An 18679-nucleotide genomic window follows, 5' to 3' on the forward strand; every position below is an offset into this window, starting at 1 on the left:
CTCATGGGTTTACTCCAGGATTCCTCAGAGTTTCTGCCCTTCTCTTTGTGAAAAGCCCTCAGAGGCAGGTTGTAGGGATGGGTTTCCTCCAGGGTCCTCTGAGTGCAGATACCCCTATGGGGACCTACCAGAACCTGCAGCTTTGCTGTCACTGAGCCTTGGGACACACCACAGGGGATACAGGGAGACCTAAGGGCACGCATTTTGTACTCCATCTTAGGATGTAATTGCAGCCTTATGTGCCAGAGGAACCAAATCATGCTCCTGCCCAAAGAAGAGTTCAGGCTGCTTAAGCCTAAACCAACCCCAGACTCTGGTGCCCTTCTGTGACATGTGTGTGCTCTTCAGGGGTTGGAGGGCTAAAGAGTAATTCCTGCTAGACTGTCAGCAACTCCATCAGGAGAGAACAGAAGTATGGGAATGTCTGGCAAGGAGAAATATAATTCATCCAGATGGCCATCTCTTCAAAGAAAGGGGCCATCCTACTTGCTAACAACTATTTCTTCCAGGCTTCATAGCTAACAATTACCTTTAGAAGAGTACTTAGAGAGTAGCTTTGGGACCAATATTGTGGCCAATAAAATATGTTGGACATAATGGCATGTGTCAAATATTTTACTACTAAATCTTAGTAACAAATGAATTAAATTCCATCACTTGCACCCAAACTCCTGCCAAGATTCTGATGAACCCCTGGGATCTTCCAAACATTCTACGTCTAATTTATCAGAGTTGCAGGATGTGATGAGTGGGTACTTCTAAGGCTAGGTCATAAAAGGCATTGTGGCTTCCACCTTGCTCCTTTGGATTGCTTGCATACCAGCTAACAGCACAAACTTGCCAGACACGTGAGTGAGCCACCTTGGAAATGGATCCTCCAGCCCCAGTCAAGCCTTCAGATTTCTGCAGCTCTAGCTAACATCTGACTGTAACTACATAAAAGACTCCTTCCATCCAACACTTCAACAATGACCACTAACCAGCCTATCCCTTCCTAAATTCCTGACCAACAGAAAAGTAAGAGAAAATAAGTGATGATTGTTTTATTTTAAGGCGCTGTAGTTTGGAATGATTTAATACAAATCATTGGAGTAACTGGAACATCATCATTGAGTGAACACTAGTCACCAACTTCATTTGCTCCACAAACTTTTATGGAGCACCTGTTATATGCCAGGTCTTCTGCTAGGTTGGGATACAAAGATATACAGGGCACAATTGTTGCTCTCAATCCTTTGGGAACACAGATGAGTACATATAAATGACAATATGAGATCCTACAAACAAAATGCTGTGAGGGCCCAAAACAAGGAATGATTTTATTTCCTTTGACAATAGAGGATTTATTTGATCTTTCAACAAAAATGTATTTAGTGCTTTCTAGGAACCACCGTGACCTGTGATAGATCTTAGTAATAATATGGCAAACAAGACACCCATTCCTGCTCTCAAGGTCAAAGTCAAAAGCTGAGGAGATACATTGGAGGAGAGCTAAAATGAGACCATTGAATTTGGCATATTGTGACCTTAGAGAGAGCAGTTTCTGTAAAATGGTGAAAACAGATAATAAATTAGAATAGAAAGAGGAAGGAGAGTCTGCTGGTGTAGAAGATATATATTTTTTCAAGAATATTAGTGATAGAGAGAAGGGAAAAAATGGCCAGGAGCTTTGTTCTCCTTCTTGCTTTCCCTCAGCTCTGCTGGTTTCATCACTAGCAGCTTCCTTCCTCTTCTTCACTGGAGCTCGAAACACAGGTGATGCAGCAGAGCTGATCTGCACAGGCTCAGGGCACTGGCAGGACCCTGACAGTGGATGTTCCCTTAAATTTTGCACCCTAAGCTCCTTACTTGCCTTACTCTAGTCCTAACCCTGCAGGTGGGGGATTGCTTCTTGGCATTAAATGAACCTTAAGGAAAATTAAAACAACTTTTATAAGTTTCATAGCTACTTAAAGTCAATGATGTGTTGTATGGATATAGAAAACTGATGTTTAGTAACTACTGATGACTGTAGAATTTCCCAAAAGTCAGCCCATGGAAACAGAGAGGGGTCATTGGAGAGGCTGTCTGGCCCCTACCCCCTATTACAGGGTGGCATTTGCCATGGTGAATTCGGTAAGGTAGAGAGGCTGCCTTCAGCCACACAGACTCAGAACCTCTAACTTGTCAGTATCATTGAGTTGATCTGCCTTGAGCATGTTCACTCATACTAACTAGCTCTTGGGCTGAGTTCTCAAGAGATCAGTACATAAAACTAGAATGCCAATTCTTAATTCACAATAAGAACTGTGACAGATAAGCCTAGCACACTCCGGTGTCTGCCCACCCAGCTTGATGAGCCTAAAATCAGAGCAGATGATGCTATGGGATTGAAATGTGTAAAGATCTTAAGGTCCCAAAGCCTACAGCCTCCTTTTGTGTTCGATGGGGAACACAGCAATGTTCCCTTGACCACAAGAAATGTTCCATTAGGAACACTGTGCTGCTTAGACTCTGCCTTTTCTATGTATCCATCAATGACCAAAGTACTTGAGTGAATTATTCAGGGAGAGTATTCTAAATCTAAAAGAACTCATACATCATGGGCTGTAGTCAAGTGGAATGCCGGCAGGAGGGTAGATTACTGGAGGGCCCATGCTCTGCCGCCTGCTGGATTGTGGGAGGTTCCAGGGTAGCTGAAAGAAAGGAGGAACACTGGGGGGCTTGGAAGTCATGGCTACGTATCAACTGGCTCTCAGTATTTCCATGTAAAGAGAATCTGTTCATATCTGAGGATATGACATTTTGTAGAAGTCCCAGGAGACAGGGCTAGCAGAGGGATTCATATGGACCTACTTATCCAGGTCTTCCCGACACAGAGACTTTCATAGAGTTGAAAATAATAAGATATCAACTCACAAGACACCCCTGAGCCTAAAACTGTCAAGATATTGGGACTTCCTATAAAAACTCAATATGCACTTTATATCTCTAATCTTACTCTCTATAGACACCAAACATATATTTATTAAATGAATCTACTGCAATAAAAATAAATCTAAGTAAACAATACAAATGCAATTTGTGGGGAAAAAAAAAAAGAGAGAGGGCCCAATGTGCAGAAAGACAATATCAATATGGTGGGTTACATCCTAAATGCCAAAGAAACTCACACAATATTCCTGGATTGCATGTCAAAGAGAAATGGGAATGATGCTTCTTCAGGATGGGCCACGGAAACTACAACCAGACCTGCCTGCTCTAACCAGGCCTCCTGACTAATACAGCCCAATTATGGTACACTCATCAACCGATGGCATCTAAGCACTGAATGTGCAGTGTATGTGTCTCTCTGTGTATGCCTGTGTGTGTGTGTGTGTGATCTGTTCAGCTGAAATTTTTTTATTAGTATAAATGTTAAAAATAAAATATTTGTCTCAGAAATGTAGAGGGCTCGAAAGAAGCTTCATTGTTACTTATGATAAAATTTCATTGTTAGTTATAAGACACTGCCAGACTGCCTACAAGTCTATCACTTTTCTTGACCCCATGAAAGAGCTAAGGTTGCAGGACAGCCAACTGGTCCAAACTCTAAGGAGTGAGAAGGGTCTGCAGGGAGAAACAAGACCACTTGCTGGCCCAGGGCAGACACAGCCAGGTGCTAGTAGAAAGTAGCCAGAATAGTTAACGAATTGGTGAAGACTGCATGTGGGCCGGTAGGAAAATGTGGAGCCCCTGAGAGCTCCCAGTATGGGAGAGTTTGTACCTTCTTGCAGGCTGTTCTCTGAAAACCCCACCAGGAGCACATTGGGAAGACATCCCTGGTCGTGCAGGCCTGAGGAGCACAACAGCAGCCTCCGCTGAATGGGCAAGAAACCCCCACAAGGACCTCCTCCTTTCTGTCTCCTGTGGAAGAAAAGCCTTCGTCTACAAGGGGCAAGGTAACAAATGTTGTCACAGTTAGGACACTGGTGGGAGCCCACTGCAGCTGAGGAGCAGAAAATACCATCACCCTTCTACTCCTAGTTTCAGTTTGTCTGGGAATGATATGGGACTTTCAGTGCTAAAACTGGAAAAGCCCCTGACAAACTGGGAGGAGTTGGTCACCTCAACCTGTGTGAGATGCTAGAATAACTGAGGGGCCCACAGCTATGGGGGAGGGGCAGGAGTACTGTGAGGACCAGATACCCCAGACACAGTGCTGCCTAAGACTGAGGCTTTAATAAAACAGAGAACACTCCTTCCCCACCTCCAGGATGAGTAACAAGTGACAGAGGGATACTCCTGGAAGAGGACCAAGAGTGTGGACACAGACCTTCTCTGAGGTGCAGCACAAGGGGAAAACCTAAAGCTGAGGCGGAGCAGGCATGGGAGAAAAACTACCAGTTAACCAGCCCCCAACTGAAGCACAAAGGGTCCCTAAAGGAATACGATGACTGTGGTGCACTGAGGTATAACGGTGGTAACCATAGCTGCTGAGGAAGAGAATCAAATTCAGCCCGATGCCTAACTCAAACTCAACACACTAGAATTCTAGCAGAAGCACAAGCGAATGCATTTGCAGGCATACAATCTATTTTCCTCATCTCTACTGTCCTACACAAGGTGTCTGGGTTTTAACCAAAAAATTAGAAGTCATCATACAAAAAGGTGAGAGAAAACAAGATACTGTCAAAAAAAAAAAAAAAAGCAATCAACAGAATCAGACTCCAGATACTACAGAGATGTTGGAACTATCTGACAGGAAATTTAAAATAACTAAGAGTGATATGATAAAGCTCTAGTGCAAAGCAGGACACCATGCAAGATCAGACGGGTGATTTCAGGAGAGAGATGGAAACTACAAGGAAGAATCAATCAAATTGCAACGCAAGAAATGACAGCCACAGTAATAGAGGTAAAGAATGCCTTCAGGAGCACATCAGTAGAAATAATAAAGAATCAGTGAACTTGAACATCAGTCAATAGCAATTACCCAAAACGAAACATAAAGAGGAAAAAAATTTAAAACCTCCTATGCATTTACCCAAGAGATTGAAAACTTATATTCACACAAAAACTTGTACATGAATGTTTAGCATATCTCTATTCATAATTAGCCCAGACTGTATGGCCCAGATGTCTTTCAACCAGCAAATAGACAAGGCATGATACATCTACACAATGGAATACTACTCAGCAATAAAAAGGAATGATTATTGACACTTGCTCCTACATTGATGAATCTCAAATATATTTTGCCGAGTAAAAGTAGCCAAACCCCCAAGACTATAAATTATATTTTTCCATTTATATTACTTTCTGGGAAAGGCCTAAATTGAGACATAAACTAAATGGGTATATGCCAAGGGTTGGAGGTGGGGGTAGTGGTTGTCTATAAAGAAGCAGCACAAGAGAACCTTAGGGGTGATAGAACTGTTCTGTGTCATACTGTGGTGGTGCGTACGTGGCTCTAAGTATTTGTCAAAACCCAAAGAATATAAACCACAATGAGTGAATCTTACTTTATGCAAACTAAATAAAAGTATACTAAGATGTGGAAGTATCCCAAAATGGAATACAAACTCTAACAATGTTACTAGCCTAACATTACTATGTAAGGTATAAAAACATTACCACACAACACGGGTGGGAAACAGAACTAACCTAAGTAACTCTAGAAATCAGCGTTTTAATCAGATATTATTAAAAATAAATATAATAACCATTGTACATAGTTACTACATTCTACTTCATAAATGTGAATCTCACAGGGATATGAGTTAGCAATTCTGAAACTGCTTGTGTATATTAAGACTGAACAACAAGAAAAAAATATACATTGAAAACTGAGAGAGCCAGGTTTCTGACTGTTTGAGAAAGAATAAACCTTATAGTATTAAACTAAAATTGGATTGGAGCTACGAACTCATGGTTTGAAATATATATACAAACTAGTATAAATATAGAAATAAATGTATCTGTGTATGCATGGAGCTAATATATGTATACACCCGGGTGTATACATATGATCTACTTTTTTTTTCAAATTCATGCACCTCCTTCAAGACAAGCTTGATGCCACCTTCTCCATGCAGACTTCCAGTTTGGTGTCTGCACATTCCTATTTTGCTCTATAATTGTTTTATGGCACCTGTCAGGTTTGAATTGTTTTTTTTTTACATATCCTAGTTTTTTGTACATATTTCCAGATAGAAAACTCTTAAAATTTGCTTCTTTGGCTTTTATCTTTTACAACGCCTTCCATGGTCTCTGAAGTAGTATAGACAGTTAATTTACTGAATGGAACTTAATGTTAGTGATATCGAGACACAAATCTGAACACACACGTAGTAATTAACATGCCCTTCAGGTAACCAGTTCTCTTCAAGCTAGACTTCTCCTCAGAGCCTTAGAAGACCCAAAGATAGCCTTCAGGGTTCAGTCCTGGGCCCTCAGCTTTTCCCCTTTCACTGCATCTTTAATATGGTCTAGTCCCTGTGGCTATGAAAACTAGATCTTGATGACCCTTGAATGTATATATCCAGCCTTAACTGCTCCTCAGAGTGTCTTCCTGATCCCCTCCTGTCCCTCCCCCACCTGCCTCCAGCAGCAGGGAGGCTGTGCCAGCTTTTCCTCAGGCCTCTCCCCCAGTTGACCCACTCCTGGCCATCACGGCCATAGTCCAAGCATTGTCATCTCCCCACCAAACTTCTGAAAGCTTCTAAACTGATTTTACACACTTTATTTCACTCCAACTTATCCTTCAGAAAGCAGTTAGAACGGTTGTTTTAAAAATCTAAATCACAGCATGTGACTGTTTAAATTGTTTGAAATTCTTCAGTGGCTCCCCATTATACAGGATAAAATCCAGTCACTTCATGTTTTTGTCCTTAAAACTCTGCGCACAACTACACTCCCAGTCATGAATGAGCCTGCAGTCAGTTCCTCAGACTCAGCTGCCTCTTGCTGTCTGTAGGGCATTTGCAACCATGGTTTACTTTTGCTAGAGCAGAGCTCCTCAAAATATCTGTGGTGAAGGATCAAGTCTTTTCCTCCCAGATCTATCAAGGAATTATCCTTTTGTAAAATTCAGTAAAAAAACCAACTACTAGAAAATGTTTTTAAAGACTTTTATTTTTAGATTTGACAGACATAACATTAGTCTTATCAATTTGCTATAAATGTTACAAATGCTTACTCTCGATTTCTGTACAGATTTTATTAGAGTCCAGGAACAGTTTTCTGTTGAGTAGTCCAGTGCTATGGTACTCTATGTATGACTGATTCTATCTGAGTTTTAAGGTCTCAGCTGAAATACTACTTCCTCAAAGAGTCTATCTTGACCATACTATCTATCTGATTAAGACCATCCCCATTTTTGATACTGCATTTTCTGTCACTATTTCTTTCATTCATATCAATAACACATGTGTAAATTATACATGCACACACATTTCTGTGCTTACTTTAGTCTCTGCTTCTCTTCATAAACTCCAGATATCAGTGACCATGACGATTTTGTTCACTAGGGTGTAAGATTGCAAAGTCACACAATGTCAAGTGTGATTTGGGACTGATGGATTTCCCAGAGTCTTTACTGTGCTAATATGAACTGTGAAATTCCAAGAGAGAAGTATAAAGTCCAGAATTTCCCAAACTCATTTGACCTTGGACCATTTCTTCAGAATTTACATTATAGAATACATTGTAGGAAATACTTATCTAAAGAAACACCTGGAAATTTTGAATGTGCTAAAACTACTTTTACTGGGTTATAAAAGTTAAGGTACACTGATATTTAAACTTAACTTGCTATCATCATTTTGTGAATAGAGGACAAAGTAGAGAATTGTAATTATGCCAAAGATTTGGTGGGATAAGGGTGTTTGACATTTATTTGCCCATTTTTATTTCACTTTCCTTTCTATCCTTTCATTGCTGAAAATTAAATTTCCCAAATTTCTCAGCCAAATAACATCTGGATAGGTTCTTCCAAAAAGAGGCACTGTCAGGAGATTGGAAAGATTAAGAAAAAGAAAAGATTTATTTTATTTAAAAAAAGAGAAAATTCTAACTACTTCTGGCAGCAGTGGGTAGCCTTGGACTTCAGCAACCTTCTGTGGCTCCAGCTCTGCTCACCCTTGTATGAAATCTTCTCTGTTTGAAATACCTAGAGTGGTTTCTATTTTTTCTGACTAGACACTAATTGATGGTGGTTAGGATTAGAAAATGTGATGTGATCTCCCAAACAGATTGCATGAGAGTAGAAAAAATGTCATCTGCATTATCTGATGTCAGTATGAGTCTCAGCTAAAAAGAAATAAATTAATGTCTTTTGTAGCAATTTAGATGGAACTGGAGACAATTACCCTAAGTGAAGTATCTCAACAATGAAAAAACACCACATGTACTCTCTAATAATTTGAAACTAATCTATGGACACACATGGGCACAGAGAGAAGTAAAAGTCACTGTAAATCAAGAAGTGGGGGAGGGGTAAAATCCTACCTAACAGGTACAGTAAACACTATTTCGGTGATGGGCGCACTTACAGCCCTGCCTAAAGCATTATAAAAGCTATCCACATAACAAAAACATTTGTGCCCCCTTAATATTTTGTATTACAAAACATAAAATAAATGTGAAAGGCAAAACAATAAAACTTCTAGGATAAAGAAACAAAAGGAAATACACAAACTGTATTAAGATTATAAAAGACTTTTTAAACAAGATGCAAAAAGCTTTATCTATAATGAAAAAGATTGATAAATTACTACATTAAAATGAATAGTGTTTATTATCAAAAGACAATATTATGAGAGTGAAGAAGTAAGCTGGAGCCTAGGAGAAGATATCCATAGCACATATATATGAGAAAGGACTTATATACAAAATATGTGAAGATTCCTACGATCAATTAGAACCATTCTAACAAATGGGCTAAAAACTCGAGCAGGCATTTTGAAGTAGAGTATATCCAAATGGCTGATATGTACGGAAAGGTGTTCGATGTTATTAGTCATCAAGGAAATGCAAATTAACTCCACAATGAGATTTTATTACAGATTCACTGGGACAGCTATGACTGATCAAACCAGTGTGCAGAGGGTATGGAAGAGCTTAAAATCTCATACCCTGTGCACCTACGCATGAATTCACACAACTCTGGCAGTGTTTTGCAGTACCTTCTGAAGCTGAATATGCACATACACCATAATACAGAAATTTAGTTAATATAATTCGGTACATATGTATACCAAACGACATGTACAGAAATGCTTACAGCAGCATTATTTGTAATAATAATAAAAATAGTAAAACTGAAAAAAAAAGTAAACAGAAAGAGAAACATCCATAGCAAAATGGAATGATGAATCATGGGAACAACATCATGAATAAAAACAAGAGAACAGGGCTTTCATTTTGATCACTCATAGGTTGATCTTTGTCTGTCACTTCGCTGTTCACTGTCTTCACTTCCTTCCTTATTTGATCACCTCCAATACCAAAGGGTGGCCCTGCATGATCTCTTCCAAGCCACCCCAAATAAGCAATCTCAGTCAAGGCACTGTGCTTGCTCTGCCAGTGCAGCTTCAGGACAAGCCTCCCAGTTTCCCACTGGACTATCACCCCAAATCCTGTCTAAGTAAAATCTGGAGTTGCCACTATCCAACAGTTACTCATTAAGCACTACGCTTGTGAGGCACTAGGCAGGGGGAAAACAAGCTTACATGATGGTATGTGGGAGACAAGCGATGTATACAAATGACGGTGAATCTTTGAGTGAAACAAGCACTGTCAGAGAGGTACAAATCAAGGAGAAAAGAAACAGGAGGAGGGAGCAATTAATTCTGTGGGGATACTTCAAAAGGCTTCACAGAGGATACAATGCGTGGAGTTGAGCACAGAGCTCATGGGGCTCAGTGCAAATTGTACTATAGAGACCAGAAAGGTGGAGGGGGTCAGACTGAGTGGGACCATCAGAGATCAGACCTATGTCATTATCCTTCCTAATACTAGGGGGCTATATGAGGCTTCTAAATTAAGAATGGATGTAAAAATATTTTAAAGCTTGCAATGTATAAATACAAGACATGGCTGTTGAAGAATAATGTTATTTGAAGAAAAAACATTGAGCATTTTATATTATTTTTGTATAATATCTGTTATATGTAGGGTGTATATATACATATATTATATAGATGATATTAGTGGGATGTTCAAGATATAATAAGCAAAAGAAATTGTCTTAGCAAATTGTCAGAATAATTACATAGCCTAGCCAACTGAAAAGTTGTTGGAAAGAAATAATTATGTGGAAAGATGAAAAATGAAATGACAAGAAAGAATTTAATATCTCTTTGAACAATCTGGAGTGAAAATAATATTTTTTAAGTTTTCAGATATTACTGATTTGGAAGGACACTGAGAAATAATAATAGTGTATGGATATAAAAAAAGTTGGAAATGTGATTCAATACTGCATAATAAGAAACAAATTACAGAAATATATTCTGAACTCATTTGATCCATACATATCCTATGATCAGTGAAGAAACAGTAATGGCATAGAGATTTCTGAATGCTATTACATGGGAAATTAGTTATGAAATTTCAAAGTAAAATGGCAAAAACACTGATAAAGTCAGCACTATTCTGAGCTACATATAAATGAAGAATTCTAATCCTGATGAGAAAATTTTAAATGCTCTCAAACAACCTTAGGATAAATTGTGCCTGAAATATCTCATTTACTTTGATTAGCACTGTATCAAAAGATGGAGGTAAATTGAATAGAGAAAGAAGGAAAGTAGTTTAGTATTAAGGAAATTGATTTATGGAAAACATTACAGGAACAAAATATGTGCAACTTTGTGAAGAGATGACTAAGGAATGATGACAGCCTATAAATATTTGAAAGGTATAAACATCAGTAGTAGGAGGAATTATTTAGCATGTTACAAAGAGCTATAATTACAGTTTATGGGATGAAATTAGACAACCAAGATTTAGAGCATTCAAAACCACCTTGTTTGGGATAATGGAGACCTGTATTAGAAAACATAAATAATGTGATCTTTAGGACACATGAATGCTTCTGTCTATTTTTTTTTTCTTTTCTATATTTTTAGAAAATATAATCAATTTAATAATCAGAAGTGGGCATAAATCTCTTCTTAAGTACAATAAATACTTGATTATTTTATATATTTTACACATTTCCTTGTCCTAAGAGAATCCCCAGTGGCTCACTCAATCATTTGGCAATAGAATACAGAAGACAAGCAAAATCCATAAAATACTTCCCAATCTAATGTCAATCCTCTTTTCCACTAGACCTACTTACTAGCAGTGAGCAAAACTCACTAATTGGAATCTTGCCTACACATTACTAAAGGATCGTAACTCATTGATTTAGAGTAATTGGAGTTATGTACCTAATTGAGGTAAAGACAAATGCTGGCTGCCTTACATTGAAAAAAACTCAAGACTTTATTTGCACTTGACACTAATTATTCCCTCTTTCTTGAACTGCTTCCTCCCTCTTTAAAAGATCTAAATTTCCAGCCACTTTCCTATAACCATGTTCCATATCTCACACTGGACATCCTGCTGCTTCTTCAGACTCAATGGACTCCAAATCAAATTTGTTTGACAGATGAAATAACATTTGCTGCACACTTTGTGTATTCCAGGGCCTGTGCTGTCAAGCTAGAGATAAAATCATGATTATAAAAGCAATCCTACAAGGAGCAGCTCCCAGATCTTGTCTCCCCACCATTAGCCATTTCCCAAGTTTTAAACTACTGAATTCTGTTATAATCACTATCTAAGGCTGGATTCCCAAGAAATGTATGATTTATTGAGACTCTGGTGTGCATGATTTATTGAGGGCATGATTTATTGAGTGCTCTCAGGATGAAAGGAGTAAGGTAAGCAGGATACAGCAGGGGAAGAAGCTAAGCAAGGCTGTGGTCCCAGCTGGAGTCCAGCTTCAGTGGATCCCATAGGCAGCTCTGGAGCATAAATTGTAAATTGTACCACTGAGTTGATCCCACCTTGAGGCAAGAAGGATTGCCCTTTGTACTTCCACGTCCATCAATCACTGACTGTGGATGGCCACCTCCCCAGAGGGTGCTGTGTGTAAACTCCCCCCTGTTTACACTTCCATCCTTTTAGTGGATGGTAATTTTCTGGGGAAGAAGGAAACTGTGAACCATTATCAGCCAACTCTCAAAGCAGCTGGGGAATGTATATACCATCTAGTAAAGGGCATTTGACAAGCTACCACCTATGTCTGCTATAAACACCATCACTCTCCTTCCCCTCTCATTTATTCCTAACCACCACTTGGAGTAGTCCAAGTGCTTATTGATTCACAATTAATCTGCAATCATATTCTCCTAACCAGTCTCCAGCTTTCCAGAGGTAAATAAAGCATCATAGATGGACAGAGCCATTAGGCAGGGACTGGGTTGTACTGGAAAAATCAAGCTTAGTCTGAAAAGGACAGCCTCTACTCAGCTCCAGATGTGGGAATTTGCACCCAGTGTTGCAGATCTTCTGATATTTTAAGAGAAGCCAGAAATCATTTTTATCTGAAGACTTCTAAATTTTATATGTAGTAATTAATTCTAGTTTTTTGAAGTTCTGAGGGAAAAAGAAAAACACATCTACATATCAAAGCAATCATTTTGCAAATTCTGGTTACAAGCCTAAGACAAGAGATGATATTAAATAAATAACTATAGGTCAAAGTGAAACAAGATAAAAATCTCAAGGGAGATGCAGATAAAATGCTGTGGGGGTTCAGTGAAAAGCAGACCCTGAGCCCTTATGAATACAGACCCTGTCTTTATTATATTTTTCATCTCTAGTATCTAGCACAGTGCATGGCACATAAAAATCCTGAACAAATGTTCAAACAGAGTACCAAACAGAGTACCAAACAAAGAAATGTGTGTCTCTGTTTGTTGTTGGGATTGCAAAAGAGTGAGGACAGAGTCCATAACCAAGCCATTATCCCAGTAGCCGCCAAGCACAAAGTTGAAATTGTCACACTCTGTCCTCTGGGAGTCCTGTCAGCCAGGGAGACGCAGAGCACTCACTTTCCTTCTCGCAGCTTCTAGCACAAAAAGCATGTGTCAGTGTATCACTGAGTGCTGTTCCTGAGCTTGCAGACAACAGCAGCAAACAAAGAGAAGATGACAGAATTAGTATTCAATAGCAAACAGACGTTGGTCAGGTCTATTTTTATGGGGTGTATGGTGGTAGTGGTCACCACTACATATTACAACCTCCTTCTGAGATGCCCTGTGCTCCCCAACGTACCTAGTACGGGTAGATCCTTGTTTTCATGCCACAGAGGACTGACTGCCAGACCTTCTTAGGGGACATGACTCAGAAGCAGCTCTTGGAGTTATTGAAAAATGATAGTGACTTTGATCCACAGTTTACCCTCACCTGGCAGAGGCCTCTCTTCCTGTCCCAGCACAATATCGACATCCCACTGATGCCTGTAGGAGGGACTTGAGCTGCCAAAAGTCCATTCCAGAAAAGCTGAGCAGAGCCGAGGCTAGGGATGCACAGTGTCCAGTTGGCTGACTCCAGGAATCTCAAACCCTTTTCCAGAATAATCCACAGATTCATGCACCCTTCCTATAACCATCGAATATTTCCATAGCAGTTTGTGATCCCATTTCTCCATCCTAATTGTCATCTACACATGAGGCTCCTTTCACCTAGTGGGCTCATCTGTTTGCTAACTGGACCTTTTTCTCTAGGGCACTTCTCCTTTGTCCACTAAGACTGAGATTGGGTAGGAGAGATTCCCTACATTCTGGAATTCTCAATCCCCTCAACTTTAGCAGGGGGGATCCAGGGCTTTCCTCTAGCTGGAGTTAGATTAATAAATCCTGAATATAAACATTATTTGTGTTGTGCTTGTTACTTGAACTCCACCATACAACTCATTTCTCTGTTGCTTTGCACAAAAAAGTTTGTTCATTACAAAGTTGAAATTCTTTTCACTATTTACAGGATTAGTTCTTGACGAATTAGCCTTTTGCTAATTGGCCTGCCTCTGCCTTCCTTCTCTTGTGCTCCAAAAGAAATGCCTATTCACTCTTAGCACACGCCCGACAAAACCCCAATCTTGGATGAATTCAGCTCTCCACTTGCCTAGCTTCTGCCCTGCTGAGTGCTGAAAAAATATCACACAATAAACCAAGCCCTGGTCCACCTGTTTATTGTCTTCCTGCAGACATGGGCCTTTCCTTCACAGAAGAATTAGAAGCTTTCAGACAGGAACTTCCCCTTAACTCCTGGCAGCCACACACCCGAATGTAATTATCTGTGGCTGAGGCGGAAGTGCCCTCTTCCGTGGAATCCCTCTCTGGTCTCTGGAGTTCTCCTTCTCACACTTCTGGTCTTCTGGTCTTTAACTTCTCCTCCCTACTACTGAAGACATCCTATTCTGGTGTCCCTGTCATGCCTTCCTGTTTTGCTCTCTCATTTCCCTTTTTGTATTTTCTCTAAGTCTTTACTACCGTGTCTTCCTTTCAACTTTGAAATGCCTTGGGAGTCTATCCTAGGTGTCCCTCTTCGCTTTTCATAATGCTCTGTCTCCAGGTAATTCAATCAATTCTTGTGGCTTGATTTGCCATCTGTATGCTGATAGCTTTTTAAATAATTTTGTATTTATGTTTCTAAAACTGAGTCATGCTCATGAAACAAGTCAGAGTTCAGAAAGTTTATAAAGAAAATTCTGTGCTCTCTTGCACAACTCTTCCGTATCCACTGCCCCACAAACCAGAAGCACCCTCTGTTAACCAGTGCTGCCTTTATTTATGTTGTTCATCTCCATAACTCCAAGTAGTGTGCTCATACTTCCATTTCATGATTTTTAGACAATGTCTGCTGATGTCCCAATAGGAAAGGTGAGAGACTAGCTCACCAAACACCATTCATCCCCACCTTTCCCCCTTCCCCTTCTAGTATTTACAATTTATATCATTTTTCTATCAGTTTTCCTTGTAATTTTAAATAAGAATTAAATTTCTAATTTTTTCCATCAACTTTCAACAGTATTTCTTCACTTCCCATTCTGTAATATAAGGACATGAGCAGTCTTCTTTCCCCTTTCACCTCGTTTCTTATGTCAACTACACGTGGACTCTGCCATTATTTTTATCCTTCTACCATAACCAAATCTCTCTTGCTTCATAGAGAATTATGCTAAAAGGCAGAAACCAACAAACAGCATTGCTCTTACTATTAAACAGTATTTATATTACTATCACACTGTAAATATTGTTTATCGTTGAGCCAAATGTGAGAGGAAACTATACTTCCTTCTCCAATTTCCTGACCCCTGTGCCACTGCTAGACTATTCCAAGCATCAAGATCACCTGTTCTTATATGGATTACCTGTTCTTATATGCCCAATTATTTAAAATTATGTGAAATTATAATTTCATAATTTTTAAATAATGACTTTCTTATCGATTTTTGCCTAAAATTTCTAATCCCCTTTCTTTAGTTTCTGCATCCTTTGCCTTGATCATCTCCTTCACAGTTTCAGACTATTCCATGAGGTTCCCTTTCCCTCCAAGCCTCCATTCTCCTGGCCAATCTGTCCAGTTTTGTCATTAGTCTTCTGCATATCAGTTATTCTGGAACTTCCCTATCTTTCCCTTCCATGTGGAAATCACTATGTCCTGAATCTGTCTTCCTCTTTCTTGGATATGCCCTTGTTTCCCTGGAGTACATGCTCAGGTAACTTCTTTAGAAAGGATGTGTATGGAGCAAATGATCTGATTCTTTGCATGTCTGAATTTTTTTGTTGTTTCATTTTGCTTTCACCCTTGCCTCTGAGTTTGGCTGAGTATAAACTTGAAGGCATTGCTCTCTTGTCTTCCAGCCTTCAGGGTTGCTGATGCCAGATGGAGTCCTGTTCCTTCGTAACTGATATGTTATTTTTCTCAGTCGAAGCTCTTATCATCTTTTCTTTATTTGGTACTTTGGAACTTCACGCTACTTTGTCTAGGGAACGTCTTTTTCACTTATTTTCTGGGTACGGGGTGAGCCCTTCCAATGTGCAGATTGTTGTCTCAGGCTAGGGGTCCTAAAAAGCACCGGAGGTGAAAGCTTATTATTGGGAGCGTAATGACAGGAAGCAGCAGTGAGAGAAAAATGGAAAGAGGCAAGGAAAGAGGGAGAAAATTACTGAGAAGTCCACAGCTTTGTAAAGAGCTGATTGCTGGGTCCTGCAGGACATCTTCAGAAAGGAAGCTTAAAGACATGCTTCTCTACAGAGTCTATCTGAAGAGAAAAAAAGTGTAATTTTCCCAGTTCCATCTCCTTTTGATCAAAGATTGCTGCACCGGATAACTCCTACTCACTTGCAGGTTGCATATTTATTGGTGCCAAGGGAGTCCTTAGCAACAACCAGGAATCCCTAAGGTAGGAGGCAAAAGATACTGCAGGGGCTAGAGGCAAGATGCTGTCAGGTTGCGTCCTTAGGTGACATGAAGGACCAAAGGCAGCTGGCACAGCAGGCCTCTTTGCGACAGGAGCAGCAGAAGCAGTGACCTGACTTCATCACCATGGGAACAGCAGCTGTCGCTGCTAGATTCAGTCACTGCCGATCTGGGATGGTACATAGACTGAATCCCATGCAACTACTATTTTGGCAGATCTGACAAATTGACTTCTGCTCCTTCTATTTTTTTTTTTTTTTTTTTTTTTTTTTTGCTCATTCTCATTTTTCACCTCTAAGAGCTCTTCTTGGTCTTTGTTTATTCCTTTCTTGAGTACCCTATTCTTGATTTAAGGCCATAACAATTTCCCAAATATCCATGAGAATATTGGTTCGATTTTTAAAGCTTTCTTCTATTAAAAGGCAATCTGCATGGTGGTTTGAGAGGATGGACTCTAGAGCCAGACAGCTCAGAGTCTGAATCTCAGCTCTGCTATGGCTTTGCAACCTTGGGGAATTGGTACATTCCTCAGTTTTGAGAAAGTTCAAGAAACACTACTCTAAAATATGACATGTTGGCATAATGATCCAGAAAACAGCAGAAGCTGTTTTCTAAGAATACTTAGAAAAGATACTAGTTTATAATTCTGAATAACCTTTGAATTTTTGTTACTCAAGCTAACTTACCTCTAGGAAGATCTCTCTGGTCAGAAAGGATTTTCTGACCTTTTTCTGAAACAGGTTATAAGACCCTCATGTGAAAGGAGCCCTCTCTACACCAGGAGGAAAGTAACATCCTATTTTCTGAGGTAAAGGGACAGTGGAATCTGAGCACACAGGTTTTGCTAAGTTTCCCCAGTTTACTACACTTACCTCAGACTCTTTTGCTCTCTCATATTTCTCCATAACTATCCACTCTTCAAGCCTATTATTAACAAATACTTAAGTGTAACTATTTCTTTGGGTCTTCATTTTCTCACAAAGGTTCCTGTGTCACATAAAACTTATATGAAATGAATTGCAAGCTTTTTCTCTTGCTAATCTGTATTTTGTTACAGGGGCCCCAACCCATGATCCTAAGATGGGTAGAAAGAAATTTTTCCTCTTCTAAAGTTTCTTTTCTTCTTTCTTTCTTTCTCTTTCTTTCTTTCTTTCTTTCTTTCTTTCTTTCTTTCTTTCTTTCTTTCTTTCTTTCTTTCTTTCTTTCTTTCTTTCTTTTTCTTTCTTTCTTTCTCTTTCTTTCTTTCTTTCTTCTTTCTTTCTTTCTTTCTGTCTTTCTTTTTTCTTTCTTTCTTTTTTGTTCTACTTCAAACATACAAAATACTTATTACACAAAAATGTGAAACTATCAATTTGTTATATTTGAAAAAGGTACTAATTTATAACTGAAAAATCTTTACATTTTCGTTAAGCTAATCTACCTCTAAGTTCTAAAAACTGCAAATTTTTGGTTTCAAAAACGTCATTCTGATTGTCCCAATTACTTTTGTTATGCCATGACAAAACCAAAGTATCTTCAGAATGTACTGTGCGTTTCCATCCCCAAGCCCCCGCCAGACCAGTACTGGTCCGTGTCTGTTAGGAACAGGGACACAGAGCTACGCCCCCTCCACACCTCCCCCTGCCCCCGGGGTCCATGCAAAAATTGTCTTCCATGAAACTTAGGAAGGTGAGGCACAGCGGGAGGTGAGCAGTGGGCTGAGCCAGTCGCTCCCCAGCTCCTCATCACTAGCGTCACCACCTGAGCTCTGCCCGCCCCTTGTCTTTTCCCTTGTCTCCTTTTCAAGCCTTGAAAATGTTCCCTGTTGTTTATTCTACTGGATATAACTTTCCAGTAGTAATGTGGTCTTTTTGTTTTGATTTTATGTCTTTTTTTTTTTTTTGAGACAGAGTCTCACTCTGTTGACTGGACTAGAGTGCCGTGGTGTCAGCCTAGCTCACAGCAACCTCAAACTCCTGGGCTTAAGCGATCCTACCGCCTCAGCCTCCCAAGTAGCTGGGACTACAGGCATGCGCCACCATGCCCGGCTAATTTTTTCTATATATTTTTAGTTGTCCGATTAATTTCTTTCTAATTTTAGTAGAGGTGGGGTCTCGATCTTGCTCAGGCTGGTTTCAAACTCCTGACCTTGAGTGATCCTAACTAACGCCTCAGCCTCCCAGAGTGCTAGGATTACAGGCATGAGCCACTGCGCCCAACCTCCAGTAGTAATTTTAGTTTAAACTGGCATTCACCC

Source organism: Microcebus murinus, chromosome 5, assembly GCF_040939455.1.
Source record: "Microcebus murinus isolate Inina chromosome 5, M.murinus_Inina_mat1.0, whole genome shotgun sequence".
Classification (NCBI taxonomy): Eukaryota; Metazoa; Chordata; class Mammalia; order Primates; family Cheirogaleidae; genus Microcebus; species Microcebus murinus.